Genomic DNA, 5901 nt, shown 5'->3' with positions numbered 1-5901 from the left:
CGCCACTCTGTTTAATCTGATCAAATAGAGGCTGAGACCAAATCTGCTCAATCTGTCTCATACAGAATTTAATTAAGGCTACTATCAATAGAACTTCAAGAAGCAAGGTGAGGCTAACCTGAAGTGTTGGCTTCAACCATGCCACCCAGGGTCCCAGATTCAGTCATCTGTAAATCCCAAGGGGATCAGTAGGTCTTATTTCAGACAGCCAGGATATAGTCTAAACCCAGGTTATTATCCACTAAAATTCTCACAAGTGAATTTTATACTAATCTGCTGATCTTTGGTGTCATTGCCAATAATTATAGGAGGCATTAGATGGGGCAAAAAGTACTCCCCATCCCTGATGGAGAGACATTCCATGGCCCACATACAAACACACACCCCAATAGGTTATGTGTCATTCCAGTTTAAGATTTGTTGTTAAATCTGATTTGCATCACCATGTGGTTAAGCCACATGGGCAGTGTCACCAAATAGTTGCAAGCTTAGTTGCCATGTAGGAAGCAAGGCCACTCAGGTGACAGGAAAATTGTGTGCATTTGTACCAGTCAGATTGAAACAAGGTTGTGCTGGATGGCTGGATGGTGTGTTTGTACTACCAGCACAGGGAAGGGGGAGGTTCCATATTCAAGAGCTGCCACTGATGGCAAAGGGCACAGCCAAATTATTTCAGACCAGCCATGCCCACATGAGTTTCCTGTTTCCATAGCATGTGGACAGGATGACAAACCTAGAGGGAAGGGATCAGGTTGCCAGCTGAAACTTGGCTCATGTGAACTAGGTGATGGTGTTGCTAGGCTGCACTGCTGGATCTAGGGGACAAAGAGAACACTAATCGTCCCCCCTCCCTGTACCTGCTGGCACCTAAGATGTCTTCTCGCCAGTCTTCCATAGCCACGGAAGCAGTGTATCCCACGCCAGTACCCATATCTTCACCTTTTCCCCAGTATTTCCATACTCATACCCTGACCTTTTATCTGGAGGGGCCAGGTGTGAGGGGAGCAAAATTTACAGAGACCCCTTATATTGATATATCCCACCTTGGCCTGTGTAGGCCAGTGTAGGGGGACTTGGCAAGCAGTATATTCAACCAAGTGGTCATTACATTTATGATTCAGGATCACGTAATCCACCAAGAGAATCTAGGTGGCTAAACCAGAATTAAGTTTGAACCCCCTAGGCCCGCTTTTGCTAATCTGACACCTGGAGGGTATACCACCTTGGTTAGCCTGGGATTGTTGTTAGGGAGAAAAAAGAAGCACCATGCCCAGGAATAGTCAGAATCCCAAATCTTCCTCCCCCTTTTTGTCCTGATCATTAATGAGGAAATGGCTGAGAGGAGATGATCCTTGTCTGGAGATGGCTGCATTCAGTGACCACACTGCCTCACTGAGGTGTGTGGACAAAAGAAGATGAGGGAAGTAGTCAGAAGTTTTTGAGTTTATTTTTGAGGAGGCCATTCCAGTGCTCAATAATTCAGGGTGCCAGCAGGTGGTAGGGAGTATGGCACGGCCATCAGATACCTTGACTATTGGTCCCTGGTTGGGTGGCTTTTGCAACGAAGGGTGCATCATTGTCAGGCTGTAGATGATCTGAAAAGCCAAAAACTTGACATGGCTTAGTTACAAGGGCCACCATGGTGGTGGCCAGAGTCTCCTGATCAGACTAGAACAGCAACACTGTAACTTGAAAATGTGCCCCAGAGCAGTGAGGCACCAACGACAGTCCAAAGAAGGGGTCAAAGGTCTGGGGTAGTCAGTCATCCAGGAGTAGGTGGCAGCAATGCACTGTGCAATGTAGCCTCTTTACTATAAGACAAACAGCTCCACTTTTGGGAGGTGTCACAAGTCTGGTAGGTAGTGGTGGCTTCTGCATCAGAAACATACAGTTCTTTACTTTGTGCCCCATCCATGATGGTGGATGTGTTGCTGCGTCTGGTGCAACGATGGATCCAGGCAGTGATGGTTGTTGTATGGGTAGTACAGGCTGGAGCAACAGCTTGATTTAAGTTGGTCTTATTAAAGAAGGGCCCTTACCACGGGCATCTCCATGGGAGACCCAGGTTGTCTGATTGGTAGCTGAATTTGTTTCCACAGTTTGCAGCTCCAAAGAAGAATGCCTTTAATTTGCCAGTTTTGCAGACAAGACAGCTAGGCCGTTGGCAACAGCACAAAAGTCAGTAAAAATGTCCTAAGTTTCTTCAGGGGAGGTATTGGCCAGGACTATGCCTTGAGTTCTGCCCATTGAGCAGAATGACCATGCCTGCTTTTGATTCTGCATAGCTGATACTGAGGTTGAATATGGACATTGCTGGTGTGCTTGAAAACCAGGCAGGAACTTAGGGGACCCTCTGTGAACTGAGGGCCCCATTGAGCTAGCAGTTATGCTTCAGGTGATGAAGTGAGGAATAAAGTTTTCCCCATAGGGATTGCTGCCACCCTTTCATGTAAAACCCAGGTAATGTTAGAGCTAGGTCAGGTGTGCTCTTGAATACAGTAAGTCCACTACATACGAACCTTCAAGTTGCAAACTTCCAAAGATGCGAACGTGTGTTCCCATGTCCAATCATGTAAGTTAGTTCACGCATCTGGTGTACATTGTCACATGCGTGCATCCTCTACACAAGTGGTTGTGCTTTGTGTACTTTACTGTACAGTATTGTATAGAGTACGGTAGTATAGTATTTTTATTTCAAGCCCAGGATGTCCAGAAGCAAGAGTAAAAGCAGTGGTGATGTAGCTGGTACTGCTAAGGAGTGCCAAGTGATAAAGATGGAAACAAAAGTGAAAATAATTGAGAGAGTGGAGCGAGGCAAAAAGATGGTAGACATCTCTTATTCTTATAACATGAATCATTCAACCATTGGCATGATTCTAAAGAACTAGGACAAGATCATGGGGCATGTGAAGTCTGCTGTGCCAATTATGTCAACAATAATATCGAGGAAGCATGGAAAAGTGATGGAAGAGGCGGAGAAACTTCTCAGTGTGTGGACACAGGATCAGCATCAGTGTCAAGTCCCACTCAGCTTAATGCTGATTTAAGAGAAAGCTAAAAGGCTTTATGAAGACTTGAAGAAGAAACACAGCGAAGAATCAGAGGGTGCAACTTTTAATGCCAGCCATGGTTGGTTTCATTGGTTCAAGGCTAGAGCCAACCTTCAGAACGTAAAAGTAAGTGGCAAGGCAGTGAGTGCAGATACGGTAGCTGCCTGGGAATTTCCTGAAACACTTCCAGAAATTATTGATGAAGGCACATATTTACCCAAGTAGGTTTTTAATGTGAATGAGACAGGACTGTACTGGAAAAGGATGTCAGACCGAAGTTACATCAGTAAGGAGGAAAAGTTGATGCCAGGTTATAAAGCAGCAAAGGATAGGCTAACTCTGTTGTTTGGTGGCAATGCTTCTGGTGATGTTAAACTGAAGCCTCTCTTAGTTTATCATTCAGAGAACCCAAGAGCCCTTAAAAACATAGCCAAGGGTTACACTTCCTGTTGTGTGGAAGAGTAACCCCAAAGCCTGTGTTACACAGGCCATTTTCCAGGACTGGTTTTTCCACCACTTTATCCCAGAGGTAGAGAAATATTGCTTGGAGAAGGACATCCATTCAACATTCTTTTGCTGCTTGACAGTGCTCCAGGCCACCCCCCATTCATGGACGACTTTCATCCCAATGTCAAAGTAGTGCATCTGCCACCGAATACCATGTCGCTTATCCAACCTATGGACCAGGGAGTTATAGCGACTTTCAAGAAATATTATTTACGTCACACTTTTTGTCAGGCAGTAAAGGTGAGTGACGAATCAGGAACAACTTTGTGACAATTTTGGAAGGACTATAACATCTACAAGGCCATAAAAACCATTGACTTTGCTTGGCATGAGGTTACGGCTGTCACCATGAATGGGGTTTGGAAGAAACTTTGCCCACAGTTTGTTCATGATTTTCATGGATTTGAGAAGTTGGATGAAGAGTCCAAAGAAGTCTTCAGCAACTTAGTGACCCTCAGCGAGAAGCTGGAGCTAGTCCTGCAAGAGGATGACTTCATTGAACTCCTTGCTGTGCAACATGAGGAGCTTACTAATGAAGACCTTTTAGAATTGGAGGCCCAGAGAAAGCATGAAGAGAGACAAGAGAAAGAAGAAGTAACTGAAGGACTGAAGAGATTCACGATGCGGGAAATGGCAAGGGGATTTTCTTTATTTGAGGAGACACTGGTAGTTTTCGAGGCACAGAACCCAAATGTAGAATGGTACACGAAGTTTGCAGGAGCCATTCAGAATGCAATCCAGTGTTACTGTGTCACCTATAATGAGAAAAAAAAAAAAAAAGACCTGCTACCCAGACATCATTGGATCGTTTTTTCAAGAGGGTAGATAGAATTGAATCCAGCAAGGAACCAGAACCTGTGCCATCAACGTCAGGCATGAGTGAAATTGCAGCTTGCCCTCCATCCCTTATTGCTAACGATCCTTCAACTCTACCATCTCCCACCTCCTCTCCCTCCTCCAGTCAGTAACTCTTCTTGCCTGTTCACTCGATGCCAGCCCCTGTATTCCAGCTGTTGTACTATACTACTGTACTTTTCAAGGTACTGTACTGTAAGATTAAAAATGTTTTCTCTACTTTTTGTGTTTGTTTTTTATGTATTATTTGTGTGAAAAGTATTATAAACCTATTGCAGTACAGTACTATATAGCCAATTGTGTTAGTTGGGTACCTAGGCTAACTTTGTTGGACCTATGAACACATTGGACTTATGAACACGCTCTCGGAATGGAACTCATTCATATGTAGGGGACTTACTGTATAGTACTTCTATTTGACTAGCAAGGCCTTTTGTGTTCTTCCCTGGATAGCCACCAAATCCAAGTTTACCCATCCCCAAATGGGAATGTCAGGTTGAAGAGTCACAGGACTTCTATGGGTCAGTAAGTAAGAAATTAGCAGGTTCCAAAAGGAATGTACTTGGTGACTGTGTCCAAAAGGTGATGCTGTTGTGCGGGAAACTGGCCTCCTCTGAGTAATCGCAGCCATTGAGTCTATTTCTTCCCGTTTCCCTTTCTCTTCTTGGAAGCCTATAGGGGTTCTCCTGGACCGTCTTGGAGGATTCAGGAATCACCTCTCTACATACAGCAGTCCCTGAATGAGCGAATCCCCTCTGACACTTATGGGCATTCACAGTACAAACCTGTACCAACATCAATACCAATTATACTTCCAGCAGTGGCAGCTCCAACAACAGTACACTGAATTGACCCAAAGGACCCACCATAGGGCCAATTTAATTTCCTGTCCCCACTTCAAACTTTGCTCATAGCCCATCAATTGAAACACTTTTTTTTCTTCCAGTTTTATTGAGATATAATTGACATTCAGCACTGTATAAGTTTAAGGTGTATAGCACAATGCTCACATACATCGTGAAATGATTATCACAGTAAGTTTAGTGAGTACCCTTCATTTCATAGAGATGCAAAATTAAAGAAATAGAAAATATTTTTTTTTCTTGTGATAATTCTTAGAATTTATTCTCTTTCATATATAACATACAGCAGTGTTAATTATATTTATTGTGTTGTGCATTACGTCCCTAGTATTTATCTTATGGCTGGAAGTTTGTACCTTTTGACTACCTTCATCCAATTCCCCTTCTATACCACCCCGTCCCGTAACCACAAACCTGATCTCTATTTCTATGGATTTGTTTGTTTGTTTTTGAAGTATAAGTGACCTACAACACTATGTGAGTTCCTGTTACACAACATAGTGATTTGATATTTCTATAACATTTCAAAATGATCACCAATATAAAGTCTAGTTACAATAAAGTCTACTTACAATATGTTAGCTTACAGACATAAAAACCTTACAGAGGTTTTTTTTTTTTCTTTT

Source organism: Balaenoptera ricei, chromosome 15 (genome assembly GCF_028023285.1).
Source record: "Balaenoptera ricei isolate mBalRic1 chromosome 15, mBalRic1.hap2, whole genome shotgun sequence".
Taxonomy (NCBI): domain Eukaryota; kingdom Metazoa; phylum Chordata; class Mammalia; order Artiodactyla; family Balaenopteridae; genus Balaenoptera; species Balaenoptera ricei.
This window is presented reverse-complemented; position numbering follows the sequence as displayed.